The sequence below is a fragment of the Aegilops tauschii genome, chromosome 3 (genome assembly GCF_002575655.3).
Source record: "Aegilops tauschii subsp. strangulata cultivar AL8/78 chromosome 3, Aet v6.0, whole genome shotgun sequence".
Taxonomy (NCBI): domain Eukaryota; kingdom Viridiplantae; phylum Streptophyta; class Magnoliopsida; order Poales; family Poaceae; genus Aegilops; species Aegilops tauschii.
Window position 1 is genome coordinate 52,082,706 of NC_053037.3, and position 15,083 is coordinate 52,097,788.

The following is a 15,083-nucleotide window of genomic DNA, read 5'->3' on the forward strand; positions in this document are numbered from 1 at the left end:
GGGCCTATCTATTTAATTTCATCTTGAGTCATCACCCTCTTATTAAAAAGCACTAGCTGGAGAGCGCTGCTGTCATTTGCATCCATTACTGTTAATTTATATTGGGTATGACTATGACTGGATGTCTTTTACCATGAATTACAATGTCTAGTCAGTCCTTGATCATGAAAGGTGCTCTGCATTTATGTTTTGCGGTCTCAGAAAGGGCTAGCGAGATACCATCTTGTTATATCATATCATGATTGTTTTGAGGAAGTGTTGTCATCCGAGATTTAATATTATTGCTCGCTAGTTGATTATGCCATTGATATGAGTAAACATGAGACCTAAGAGTTATTGTGAATATGGTTAGTTCATAATCTTTGCTGAAAACTTGAATGATGGCTCTACATATTTACAACAACAAGAGCAAACAGAGTTTGTAAAAGTTTTTCTTTATCACTTTCAGTTTATCAACTGAATTGCTTGAGGACAAGCAAAGGTTTAAGCTTGGGGGAGTTGATACGTCTCCGCCGTATCTACTTTTCCAAACACTTTTGCCCTTGTTTTGGACTCTAACTTGCATGATTTGAATGGAACTAACCCGGACTGACGCTGTTTTCAGCAGACTTTCCATGGTGTTATTTATGTGCAGAAACAAAAGTTCTCGGAATGACCTGAAACTCCACGGAACTTATTTTTGGAAAATATTAAAAATACTTGAAGAAGAATCCACGTCAGGGGGGCCGCCACCTGTCCACGAGGGTGGGGGCGCGCCCCCTGCCTCGTGGGCCCCCTGTTGCTCCACCGACCTCAACTCCAACTCCATATATTCGTGTTCGGGGAGAAAAAAATCAGAGAGAAGGATACATCACGTTTTACGATACGGAGCCGCCGCAAAGCCCTAAAACCTCTCGGGAGGGCTGATCGGGAGTCCGTTCGGGGCTCCAGAGAGGGGAATCCGTCGCCGTCGTCATCATCAACAATCCTCCATCACCAATTTCATGATGCTCACCGCCGTGCGTGAGTAATTCCATCGTAGGCTTGCTGGACGGTGATGGGTTGGATGAGATTTATCATGTAATCGAGTTAGTTTTGTTAGGGTTTGATCCCTAGTATCCACTATGTTCTGAGATTGATGTTGCTATGACTTTGCTATGCTTAATGCTTGTCACTAGGGCCCGAGTGCCATGATTTCAGATCGGAACCTATTATGTTTTCATGAATATATGTGAGTTCTTGATCCTATCTTGCAAGTCTATAGTCACCTACTATGTGTTATGATCCGACAACCCCAAAGTGACAATAATCGGGACCACTCCCGGTGATGACCGTAGTTTGAGGAGTTCATGTATTCACTATGTGTTAATGCTTTGGTCCGGTACTCTATTAAAAGGAGGCCTTAATATCCCTTAGTTTCCATTAGGATCCCGCTGCCACGGGAGGGTAGGACAAAAGATGTCATGCAAGTTCTTTTCCATAAGCACGTATGACTATATTCGGAATACATGCCTACATTACATTGATGAGTTGGAGCTAGTTCTGTGTCACCCTATGTTATGACTGTTACATGATGAACCGCATCCGGCATAATTCTCCATCACCGATCCAATGCCTACGAGCTTTTCACATATTGTTCTCCGCTTATTTACTTTTCCATTTCTACTGCTACAATCACTACAAAACCCAAAAATATTACTTTTGCTACCGTTACCGTTACTTCCATATTACTTTGCTACTAAATACTTTGCTGCAGATACTAAGTTATCCAGGTGTGGTTGAATTGACAACTCAACTGCTAATACTTGAGAATATTCTTTGGCTCCCCTTGTGTCGAATCAATAAATTTGGGTTGAATACGCTACCCTCGAAAACTGTTGCGATCCCCTATACTTGTGGGTTATCAGCAGTCTATCTACACTATAATAAGTCCGGACACCAACTTTCATCCCATTCTGAGAACATTTTAACGTCACTTATAAATTACTATTTCGGACATGCCGCGGGCGCGTGCGAGTGTGTCTGGGCTCAGAACAGACAACAGAAAGAACTGGGAGACCCGGACGGATGCAAGTTTTGAAAACATGATGATGCAATGCACATGATGACATGGCAAAGATGCGACACACAAGCAAAAGACATGGCAACGACAACGAATACTGGAAGATACCCGGCGCGTCGGTCTTGGGGCGTTAGAACACTCCATCACTACAAGAGGATCTCGTCCCGAGATCTAGGATGGCACCGGCGGGAAACGGGAGAGGAAGAGGAGAGGTAAACTAAGTTGCTTCTTTGACAAATGAGTGAAACCAAAGAACCTTGCGAGGTTGAACAAATTGAAAGAAATAATACAACAAAGATGAACAAAGTTGAAAACACTCCGTTAGAAAAGAGGAACAAGGAACATTACGAGAACCTTTTAGGTTGAAAGACAAAAGAAAAGGGTTGCAATGGACAAGAAGTACATGCAAGCGCTCCGGTAGAAATGAGGAACACCACGAGAAACTTGGAGGTTGCAAAGCAATGCATGACAAGCACAATGGACAAGAAGGAATTGAAACCAATTTGGTTAAATCGAGATGGACAATTAATAAGAATGAAAGAATTCGAACAACACTCCGACTGAAAAGAGATGTACAAGGAACGATAAAGATTAATTACGACAACACTCTGGTTAGAAGAGGAATGATAGACACAACAATCCGGTTAAAACAAGATAGAGAAGGAATAAGAATGATGTAATTTGGACAGCACTCCGACTGTAAATGGAAGGAATTGAACATGATCTTGACAAAACAAGATGATGGGTCGGAGAGAGCAACATCACAATGCCTCCGGAACAAATGTAAGACTGGAATCAAAAGAACGGAGGAGAAAACAACATTTTCTACCTCAAATGAGTTTGAAAAAGCATCTTTAGGAGAAGGGCCGAACGGAGTTGTTGGAAAACCAACAACGAAAAGAGTAAGCTTGTTGTGGGCTTATGGAAAACATCTCGAAATTTGAGGTGAAATTCTGCCACTAGCGGAAACAATAGATTGGATTGATATCAACAAGGAGACGGGAAACTTATTTCACCGGGAGGATAATTGAAGAACTTGGGTCATTTTTAAGCACCATAAATAGCAACAATCCTTAGGGAAAGCTTTAGGTGAAATATAACCCAAGATAACTCCAATGAAGAGATTGATGGGTTGCAAAGGATCTCATGAACGAATTGAAAATGATGGGTTTAAAATATGTCATTCCGGACAACTTGTGAATCATGAAACACGAAGGGGAATTGTCAAGAGTGACATAACACCACCTCAAAAGATAAGAGGGAAAGAATTGCATTTCGGAATGCAAGATGAAGAATGCTTGAACTCCTCAAAACAAGACATGTGTTGAACACCATGTTTATTTTTAGTATAGCTTGGCGGAACTTAACTTCGAGAGAAATCTTGAAGAACAATTGAAGAATGAAAAGAATCCTTTGACTAACCACCATGTAGAGCCTCCATGAAGAACTCCGGTAACAAAAGAGAATGATAGAAAGAAAAGAAAAGTTGAAAACACAAGGTGAAGCCTTGCAATGATTTAGATGGAGCTTCGCGACGAGATAATGCGGAAAAACTTGGAACTCCGGAAAAGAAAAGAAGAAGCATCTCGAACCGAGAAATGTGACATGAAGAACAACTATGAAAATAAGAAACTAGAACACTTTGATGAAACAATAATAAGAATTACGTTATGCGTATCCTTCACAAATTTAAATTCATGACAAGCAACGTATTTGGCATACTACTTATTATCGTAGAAAGGATTAAGATAGATATAGCACAAACTTGAGAAGGTCTTCAATGAATCACCGTTAGGATTGGAACAAAGGATAAATTAATATGAGAACATAGGAAGAGGATTCTTGAACAAACCGCCGTAAGAATTGAAAAATGAAAGTAGCAAAGGCACAATTCACCGGGAGGAATTGGAAAACGAATGAAGATACTTGAGGTAAATTAGATACATGAGAACGAAGAGATCGTGACCCGATTAGAGGATATTTGAACGATGCACCCACCGGTAGAATTGGGGAATGAGAGCTGAATGTTGAGAACGAATAAATCTTCTGAAATGATGGCCTCCGGAGAATCAAACTGAAAAGACTCATGAATTGCTCCGGATGGGTGAAAAGAATTCTCACAATCGAAAACAATTATGAGATGATGGCAGCAAGCTTGAACCACGCATCTCTGAGAGAACAGATAAGATTTGGAGGAAAAACTCTTCTTCGGTCTTCAAATGTTGAGAATGACGATGAGAAACACCACCATGAATTGTTGAGGTACTCCGGGATGAAAATTAGAAAGGTTGAACCAGCGATGAAAAGAATTTGAAAGATCTTGGAGAAAGACATTTGACTGATGACAATTCATTCTTACGTCAAGCTTTGAAATGAATTTGAGAATAACTCCGGAAAAAGAAAAGTCAGGTAAGATCCTGGAAAAAGACCTGTGGGTTAGGGCCCACTCAAAAGATACACCGTTGAACGATTTAAAAGATAGATTGCGCCGGTTGAATTAAACGGCTTGAATAAGGTAAGACCTCGAAATAGCTTGAAAGGATTATGAATAGAAACTTGAATCTTCTGGGATATCTTCAGCACTCAAGATAAACATGAATAGCAAGAGGTGGATGATTAAGAAGTGCACCGGCATGAGAAAACATTTACAACGAGGAAAGGAATTTGATCAACAAAGCTTGAATTGAATCCACCGGAGAAGAAAGAGAACGAAGAATGATGAACTTGAAGCTCCGTTAGTATCTTCCCGAGAATCACCGGATAAGAACATTGAAAGAAAAGAATAAAGAGAATTCACATCCATAAGATGGATACTTGATTAAGAAATCTGAGTCTTTGAATAAAAGGGTGGGAGGGCGGGAAAAACAAAGGCAACTTGGGATGTTTGAAACAAACAACGTTGAGAAAAACTTATAATTGATCTTGCGGAAGGGGAGAATGATGGGATCGTCTCAAAGAGAAGCGCACCAGTTGGAAATAGAATTGGGATGACAATCTTGATGACCAAGAAGGATTAGCACCCCTATAGAACATGCGAACACCACTTGGAAAAGGTATGGAAAACACATTTGACATTGAAGCAACTCGAATACCACAACTCAAAACAAAACAAAGGATTTGTCTTGCAGGATAAGCCGGAAACAAACATATGATAGACCCCATATCAAATCATGTGTCTGTTGGAAAGATATCCTACGAGATACTTGAATTCCCACCTATAAGCTCCCGAAACTTTCTGGTTATGCAATCTGGTGTTGGGGATACAGGGGAAGCATAATATCTCACCCAAAACTAACAATCCCTACATCCAGTTGTATCCATCCTTCAACACGTAACCAAGAAACCTTTGGAAATCATGTACCTCAACCTTCGAAAAGCATCGGTTATACGAGTTATGGCAATACTCCCGAACTCCCGCCCCAGTACTGGGTGGCATCGAGGTTATCTCACCAACAACTGCATAAAAGAGATTTTCGATGTCGGCGAACTCAGGTATTCCAGAACTGCAACGATAAAATTGTGACGACAACACCTCGGAGCTCAACTCCCTGGGACATTGCCACAACCCCTAAATGTCAGGAGGCACCAAGAACAATGTTCTCGTCACAAGAATATCAGAACGATTCCAAGATACCCGCGTGATCCTAAATTTTTTTAGTGAAATTTGAGGAGAGGAAAGTCAAAACTTCTACGTCAGGAGGCCTCACCAGAGCGACGAAGGGACTGAGGAGTAAAAATAATCCTACTCTCCGATATATATAATCCTAAGACTCAAAACATTTTGTTCTAGACATGACAACGTCAACGATTTGATCAAGCAGGGGGCTCCTAAGTCGGGGAAGGCTCTGATTACCAACTTATAACACCCACAAATGCGGCTATATCTCCCACGTGTCGGCGCACGACTTAGAGGCATAGCCGCATGGTAGTTTTGTCGCAAGAGGGGTAATCTTCACACAATCCCATGTACTGAATAAGAAAGGGATAAAGAGTTGGTTTACAATCGCCACTTACACAAATAACAAGTTAACATACATCATATAGAGTACAATCAAGGTCCGACTACGGAACCAAAATAAAAGAAGACAACCCCAAATGCTAGATCCCCGATCGTCCCAACTGGGCACCACTACTGATCATCCGGAAAAGACAAATAACAACGACCAAGATCTTCACCGAGCTCCCACTTGAGCTCGGTAGCATCACCTGCACTGGTATCATCGGTACCTGCAACTGTTTGGAAGTATTCGTGAGTCATGAGGACTCAGCAATCTCACACCCGCGAGATCAAGACTATTTAAGCTTATGGGTTGGGTAAGGTAAGGAGGTGGAGCTACAACAAGCACTAACCATATGTGGTGGCTAACATACGCAAATAAGAGCAAGAAGAGAAGCAACGCAACGGCCGAGAAGCTAGAAGTGATCAAGAAGTGATCCTAAAACTACTTACTTTCAAGCATAACACAAGACCGTGTTCACTTCCCGGACTCTGCCGAAAAGAGACCATCATGGCTACACACGCGGTTGATGCATTTTAATTAAGTTAAGTGTCAAGTTCTCTACAACCGGACATTAACAAATTCCCATCTGCCACATAACCGCGGGCACGGTTTTCGAAAGTTTATAACCTGTAGGGGTGTCCCAACTTAGCCCATCGCAAGCTCTCACGGTCAACGAAGGATATTCCTTCTCCCGGAAAGACCCGATCAGTCTCGGAATCCCGGTTACAAGACATTTCGACAATGGTAAAACAAGACCAGCAAGACCGCTCGAATGTGCTGACAAATCCCGATAGGAGCTGCACATATCTCGGTCTCAGGGCACACCAGATGGGCAAGACATCGGGTTGGCATAGACCCTGGTTGCCCAGGGGGCGCCGGACATCGCCTAGTTCAGACCAACACTTAGAGAAGCACTGGCCCGGGGGGGTTAAAAATAAAGATGACCCTCGGGCTCGCGAAAACCCAGGGGAAAGTTATAGGTTGTTAGGCAAATGTAAAACCAATGTTGGGCCTTGCTGGAGGAGTTTTATTCAAAGCGAACCGTCAAGGCGTTCCCATAACACCCAACCGCGTAAGGAACGCGAAATCAAGGAGAATAACACCGGTATGACGGAAACTAGGGCGGCAAGAGTGGAACAAAACACCAGGCATAAGGCCGAGCCTTCCACCCTTTACCAAGTATATATATGCATTAAAATTAAATAAGAGATATTGTGATATCCCAACATATCCATGTTCTAACAAGGAACAAACTTCAACTTCACCTGCAACTAGCAACGCTATAAGAGGGGCTGAGCAAAAGCGGTAACATAGCTAAACAACGGTTTGCTAGGAAGGTGGGTTAGAGGCTTGACATGGCAATATGAGAGGCATGATATAACAAGAGGTAGGTAGCGCGACATAGCGATAGAGCGAACAACTAGCAAGCAAAGATAGAAGTGATATCGAGGGTATGGTCATCTTGCCTGAGATCCCGCAAGGAAGAAGAACGGGTCCATGAAGAAGACAAATGGACGTAGTCGAACGGATCCTCACAAACGGGACGTTACCGGAACTATCGAGAAGAAGCACAACCGGAAAGGAGCAAACAACATGGTAAACCATCAACATGGCATGATGCACAATCAAGTATGATGCATGTCCGGTTTAATGAGGCATGGCATGGCAAAGTGCACAAACAATACTACAAATTAAGTGGAGCTCAATATGCAACGAGTTGCATATTGACGAAACACCACATTTGATTATTTAGTTCTCTCTCGTTTATGTACCCAACAATATTAAATGTTATTAAACATGGCAAGGGGTGAAGCACAACAAAACTACCTATCTAGGCAAGTTTAAATGAGGCCGGAAACAACGAACAACAATTCCGGAAAATCCTGATATGCAAATTTTTAGAGTTGGTACTGTTCTGCACTAAACCATACTTTGAGTTGTTAAACATGGAAAGTAATGCCACCATGTTAATCTATGCATTTTTTCACCCCATTTACATATAAAGTTTATTAAGTTTGGAGCTACGGTTATTTAGTTATGAAATAAATCATTTTAGCATGAAAATTATGCAAATTATAAGCAAACATCATTTTAAACATTTTAACATGGATGAAAGCTGCATATTATGAAACTAGACAAAATTCTAAGCATTTTACATATTAAGTTTGTTTAATTATGATGCAATGTTGTGAAGTTATTAAATGCATGATCTAGAGGGACTTTTCTGTAAAACAGGAAAACCCTGGAAAATTAGTTAATCCGCAGACGCTGAAAAAAAACACGGCATGGGCCGAATCTGAAGCATGTTGGGCCAGTGGTAGGAAAAAAAAAGGAAGGGCGCTGGGGAGCTCACCCATGGGCCAGGCCCAACTGGCAGAGGAGGCCAGCGGCGCTGGGCTGGGGAAGCGGGCCAGCTGGCCAGGCCGTGGCCCACGTGGCCGGCGGCGCCTGTCGTCGTCCTCCTCCTCGATCCAGAGGGGATCGATGGAAGGCAGCGGCGGCACGGCCTTCGAGCTCCGGCTCCGGCGGGGCTTGGAACGGCGGCGGACGACGACAGGGACCGGATCCGGGGCGGCGGTTGCGCGGATCCGGCGGGGACGGCCCGGCACCGGTCATCTCCGGCAGCGGGGCGACATCCATGACCATTCCCTGAGAGATAGAGAGAGAGAGAGAGAGAGAGAGAGAGAGAGAGAGATGAGGTGAGGTCCCGAGAGAGGGAGGAGACAGGGATGAGAGGGAGGCGCGGGGCAGCGGTGCTCATCTGTGGGGCGGTGGCGGGCTGGACGAGGTCCGGCGATGAGCGACGAGGCGGCAGGGTCACGAGGCGGCAGGGACGCGCTGGATCGGGAGCTCTTCCGCACGGGGAGCTCGGACGCGAGGGCGACGGCGGCTCGGGCCCTGGATGGGCTCAGGGCGGGCTCCAGATGGGCCCTGAGGGCCGCGGCGAAGTGGGGCACTGGAGAGGCGACGTGGAGGGCTGCGGGTGGCTGCGGGAAGTGGGGCGGTGGTGACGTGGCAGCTCTCGGTTGGTCGGGGCGACGCCTCAGGTGGCGGCGCGGCCTCTGGGCCGGCGACAAGTGGCGGTGGCGGGGTGGGTTGGCGCTGAAATCGAGGAGGGAGGAGGCTGGCGGCTGCGGGGATCCCGAGGGGAAGGCTAGAAGGTAGGTGGAGGCTAGGGATGCCCAAATTTAGAATGGGAGGTGTATACATAGGGTAGGAGCTAGGGTTTGGGGGATTTTGGGGGCTTTCGGAGCCCTCTGATCGTGACCTGACGGCTCCGGTCAAAGGAGGGGTTAGGTGGGCTGTGTAGAGCGGGTTGGGTGAGAGAAGAGAAGAGAGAGAGGCCCGACGACTGTTTCCGGAGACCGAAAACGTCCGACAATAGGCCGGCTATATTGTGGCTATATGTTTAACGGTTGGGCTATCAAACGAACTTTGAATGCGACGAAACTTGACAGGCAGTCTATCTACACTATAATAAGACTGCACGTCAACTTTCATCCCATTCCGAGATCATTTTAACGCCACTTATAAAATACTATTTCGGACGTGCTGCGGGCGCGTGCGAGTGTGTGTGGGCTCAGAACAGACAACGGAAAGAACTAGGAGACCCGGACGGATGCAAGTTTTGAAAACATGATGATGCAATGCACATGATGACATGGCAAAGATGCGACACACAAGCAAAAGACATGGCAACGACAGCGAATACTGGAAGACACTTGGCGCGTCGGTCTTGGGGCGTTACACACTTAGCTCTCAACAGGAGGACATGTTCACCACCATTCCAATCCATCCCAGATGAATCAGACCTGACACCACTCTAGGCATAGCAGGCATAACAAGCAAGCATGAATGAATAGACACATCATGGCTCAAATAAGTCCTACTCATGCTAGTGGGTTTCAACTATTTACGGGCAAAGACAGGTCAGGCAAATGAATGGGATCAACTACCTCAACATGTAATAGTCGAATAGTTGTTGTCCTAATGCAATAAGAGAGAGCAAGAGCGAGAGAGTGGGATTGTATCGAAATGCTCAGGGGATTGCTTGCCTGACAGAGTGGTAGAAGGGTACTGCCCTTCAGTTCGATACTCGTGGATATCCTCGGGAGCAGAACCTACCGCGTAGAACATACCGAGAATACAATCAATACATGGCAATATGCAATAATATGATGAATGCTCATGACATGGCAATATGCAACTAATAACAGGAGGGTTTGAGTAGATTAGAACCAAAGGTTCAAATTCAAACTCAACATGTGAATTTTCAAAGTTCAAATAGTTGTTTTGAACTATATGATGACCCACAAGTATAGGAGATCAATCGTAGTCCTTTCGATAAGTAAGATTGTCAAACCCAACGAGGAGCAGAAGGAAATGACAAGTGGTTTTCAGCAAGGTAATTTCTGCAAGCACTGAAGTTTTCAGTAACAGATAGTATGATAGCAAGATAATTTGTAAAGAGCAAGTAACGGTAACGGTAAATAAAGTGCAGCAAGGAAGCCCAATCCTTTTGTGGCAAATGATTGGCCAAAAAGGTTTCTTATAATAGGCAAAGCGTTCTTGAGGGTACACAGGAATTTCATCTAGTCACTTTCATCATGTTGGTTTGATTTGTGTTCGCTACTGATAATTTGATATGTGGGTGGACTGGTGCTTAGGTGTTTTTCTTACTTGAACAAACCTCCTACTTATGATTAACCCCTTGCAAGAATCCGCAACTATGAGAAAAGTATTAAGATAAAATCTAACCATAGCATTAAACTTTTGGATCCAAATCGGTCGCATACGAAGTAGCGCATAAACTAGGGTTTAAGCTTCTGTCACACTAGCAACCCATCATCTAATAACTACTCCACAATGCATTCCCTTAGGCCCAAATATGGCGAAGTGCCATGTAGTCGACACACTAAGGGAATCACAACATACATATCATCAAAATATCGAACACATATCAAGTTCACATGATTACTTGCAATACTTCTCCCGTGACCTCAAGAACAAAAGTAACTACTCACAAATGATAATCATGCTCAAGATCAGAGGGGTATTAAAATAGCATAATGGATCTGAACATATAATCTTCCATCAAATAAACCATATAGTAATCAACTACAAGATGTAATCAACACTACTAGTCACCCACACGTACCAATCTGAGGTTCTGGTAGAAAGATTGAACACAAGAGATGAACTAGGGTTTGGGAGGAGATGGTGATGTTGAATATGTTGATGGAGATTACCCTCCCAGAGATGAGAGGGTTGTTGGTGATGACGATGACGATAATTTCCCCCTCTGGGAGGGATTTCCCCGGCGGAATCGCTCCGCCGGAGGGCAAAAGTGCTCCTGCCCAAGTTCTGCCTCGAGACGGCGGTGCTCCGCCCTGAAAAGTCCTCCCTTATTTTTTCTAGGTAAAAATGACTTATATACCAGAAGATGGGCACCGGAGGTGGGCCGAGTGTGACGCCCGGATAATCAAGCTACAGTAAACCTCTGCTGATGGAGCCACGTCACCTCGGTTACTGTTGATAAACTCGAGTTAGTTCAAAAACGATTCAAGTTAAACTATAAAATATAGGCAAACAGTAAAATTTTCAAATATCAAAACTAAAATGTTTGGGTTGTGTCAAATAAATCGTAAGTAATTATGGTGGAGGAACCAAGCTTTGATAAAATGTTTAAAGGCTCTAAAACAATTAAAACAATAGTGAAAACAATTAAACAAAAGCCTATCGAATTTATAAAATGCGAAAACTATTTTATTATGGGTTAAGGATTAATCTCACAGTAGTTTGTTGATAAATACAAATTTAGGCACTAGTGGTGATTTTTGTAAAACAAAGAAATAAAAATAAAAGAGGAACTAAAATAAAACAGTAAAAGAAAAACAGAACACAGAAATAAGGAAATAAAAAGGGGCCTAAGTTCTACTGTGCACTTAGGCCCACTAGCCACAGGTGCGGCCCAGCCCACCTGGAGTCCCCTCCTTCCTCCTACTGCTCATCCGAGCTCGGTGGCCGCCGGGCGCTCGTCCAGGCCGCGGATGGCCACGCGGCGACCATCCGCCGAGCCCCCGCACGGCTAAGGCCGCCCCCGTACCCCCGGGAAACCCTAGCTACCCCAGTTTCCTCCCTCACTCTCTCTATCGCTCCCGCTGCGAGCTTGCTCGAGAGCTCGCCGCCGCGACGCTCGATCCCGCGGCCACCGTGCCCCGATTGCCCCGCCGACGTGCCCGAACGGCTCCCCGCCGTCGACTACGTCGACTACGCCGAACGGAACGAGCTGGGAGGCCTCCACTCCGCCGCCATCTTCTTGTCCTTCCTCGGGTCGCCGCCGTCTATCGCCGTCGATTCCGGGTGCTCCGCGCCTCCCCGAGCACCCTGCCACTTCCCTACGGCTCCCGGTGAGCCACCACGTCTTCCCCCCTCGCTCCCCCGCACAGATTCATCACCGTAGCCGCCGTTGCCATCGCCGCCCGAAGCCCACTCCGCAACGGAGCTCGTCACCGTCGTCCTCGTCGATGTCGTGCTCACCCGAGCTCGCCACCGTGCTCTAGGCCTCGCCAGGACCCCGTAGAGCCTCCCCAGTAGTCTTGCCGTGCCGTCTAGCCGCAGTTCGCGCGAGGGCCAAACTCCGGCGTCCGCTCCGCCGCTCGCCGCCGTAGCTTCCGGCCGTTTACGGCCGCACCGCTCCCGTAAATGGATGCGGCGTTGAACGCTCGTTCGAACGAGCCTAAGCACGCCCCGAACGGAGCACCGTAGCGTGTTTCCGGCCAAGTCCGGCGAGCTCCGCCGCGTTTTTGGTCGCCGGAGCTCTCTCCGGCGCCGCCGCCGACGTGGCTCGATGGGCCCCGCCCCTGGGTCGCTGACCCGTGGGCCCCTGGGACCCGGCTGCCCTGTTGACTTTAGTCAACTGCTGACTGGGCAGGCCCCAGCCACTGACTGGTGGGCCCAGGAGCCCCACTTTGACCAGTTGACTGAGGTCAACGCTGACTGGGCCGGCTTCTGTCACAGACATGTGGGCCCCCGCTCTGATAATTAGTTTAATAAACGTTTTTTAAAAAAACAAGTAACTAAGCCTAAACACTCACTGACATATGGGGCCCACCCCTCTAATTAGACTGTTAGTTTAGTTTAAATTACTGTTAGACTAACAGAGGCTGACATGTGGGTCCCACTGGACCCACCTGTCTGGTTTGACTGGTCAGCCGACCTGTTGACCTGCTGACGTCAGCGTTACCTCATGCTGACGTCATAATTCATTTTTTCTAAATTCAAATAATTCCAAAAATTCAAATAATCTTTGAAAATTCATATCTTTTAAACCGTAACTCGGATGAAAATGTTTTCTACATGAAAGTTGCTCAGAACGACGAGACGAATCCGGATACGCAGCCCGTTCGTCCGCCACACCTCCCTAACCTATCGAACTCGCAACCCCCCGCTCCGGTACCTCTGTCCGAAAACGCGAAACACCGGGAATACCTTCCCGGATGTTTCCCCCCTTCGTCGGTATCACCTATTACCGCGTTAGGGCACACCTAGCACCGCGTATTGTCATGTTACGCTTTGTGTTGCTTTGATTGCTCTGTTATTTATTGTGTTCCCCCTCCCTTACTTCTTTCCGGTAGACCCCGAGACTACCGGCGACCCCCAGTTCGACTACGGAGTTGACGACCCCTCCTTCTTGCCAGAGCAACCAGGCAAGCCCCCCCTTGATCACCAGATATCGCCTATTCTTCTCTATACTGCTTGCATTAGAGTAGTGTAGCATGTTACTGCTTTCCGTTAATCCTATCCTGATGCATAGCCTGTCATTGTTGCTACAGTTGTTACCCTTACCTGCTATCCTACTGCTTAGTATAGGATGCTAGTGTTCCATCAGTGGCCCTACACCCTTGTCCGTCTGCCATGCTATACTACTGGGCCGTGATCACTTTGGGAGGTGATCACGGGTATATACTATATACATTATATACATGACACATGTGGTGACTAAAGTCGGGTCGGCTCGAGGAGTACCCGCAAGTGATTCTGATGAGGGGGCTGAAAGGACAGGTGGCTCCACCCCGGTAGAGGTGGGCCTGGGTTCCTGACGGCCCCCGACTGTTACTTTGTGGCGGAGCGACTGGGCAGGTTGAGACCACCCAGGAGAGAGGTGGGCCTGGCCCTGGTCGGCGTTCGCGGATACTTAACACGCTTAACGAGTTCTGGGTATTTGATCTGAGTCTGGCCATTTGGTCTATACGCACTAGCCATCTACGCGGGAGTAGTTATGGGTATCCCGGCGTCGTGGTATCAGCCGAAGCTCTTTTTGACGTCAGCGACGGAGCGGCGCGCGCCGGATTGGACTGGAACGCCACTAGGCTAGGTCTGCTTCCGGCCGCCCTCGCAACGTGCAGGTGTGCATAGGGCGATGGGCCCAGACCCCTGCGCGCATAGGGTTAGACCGGCGTGTTGACCTCTCGGTTGAGCCTAGGTGGGGCTGCGACGCGTTGATCTTACGAGGCCGGGCATGACCCAGAAAAGTGTGTCCGGCCAAATGGGATCGAGCGTGTTGGGTTATGTGGTGCACCCCTGCAGGGAAGTTTATCTATTCGAATAGCCGTGTCCCTCGGAAAAAGGACGACCCGGAGTTGTACCTTAACCTTATGACAACTAGAACCGGATACTGAATAAAATACACCCTTCCAAGTGCCAGATACAACCCGGTGATCACTCTCTAACAGGGCGACGAGGAGGGGATCGCCGGGTAGGATTATGCTATGCGATGCTACTTGGAGGACTTCAATCTACTCTCTCCTACATGCTGCAAGATGGAGATGGCCAGAAGCGTAGTCTTCGACTGGACTAGCTATCCCCCTCTTATTCTGGCATTCTGTAGTTCAGTCCACTGATATGGCCCCTTTACACATATACACATGCATATGTAGTGTAGCTCCTTGCTTGCGAGTACTTTGGATGAGTACTCACGGTTGCTTTTCTCCCTCTTTTCCCCTTTCTATACCTGATTGTCGCAACCAGATGCTGGGGTC

At 46.5% G+C, this 15,083-nt stretch overlaps 1 long non-coding RNA gene across 1 annotated transcript; it reads right to left on the reverse strand.

The window, feature by feature from the left end:
* Positions 1-5,992: 5,992 nt before the first annotated feature.
* On the reverse strand, positions 5,993-9,201 carry LOC141020918 (uncharacterized). The gene is made up of 3 exons (XR_012180909.1): positions 8,396-9,201; positions 7,509-7,597; positions 5,993-6,274 (listed from the first exon to the last, which is right to left on the reverse strand). It is a non-coding gene; the product is annotated as an uncharacterized lncRNA (long non-coding RNA).
* Positions 9,202-15,083: the final 5,882 nt, after the last annotated feature.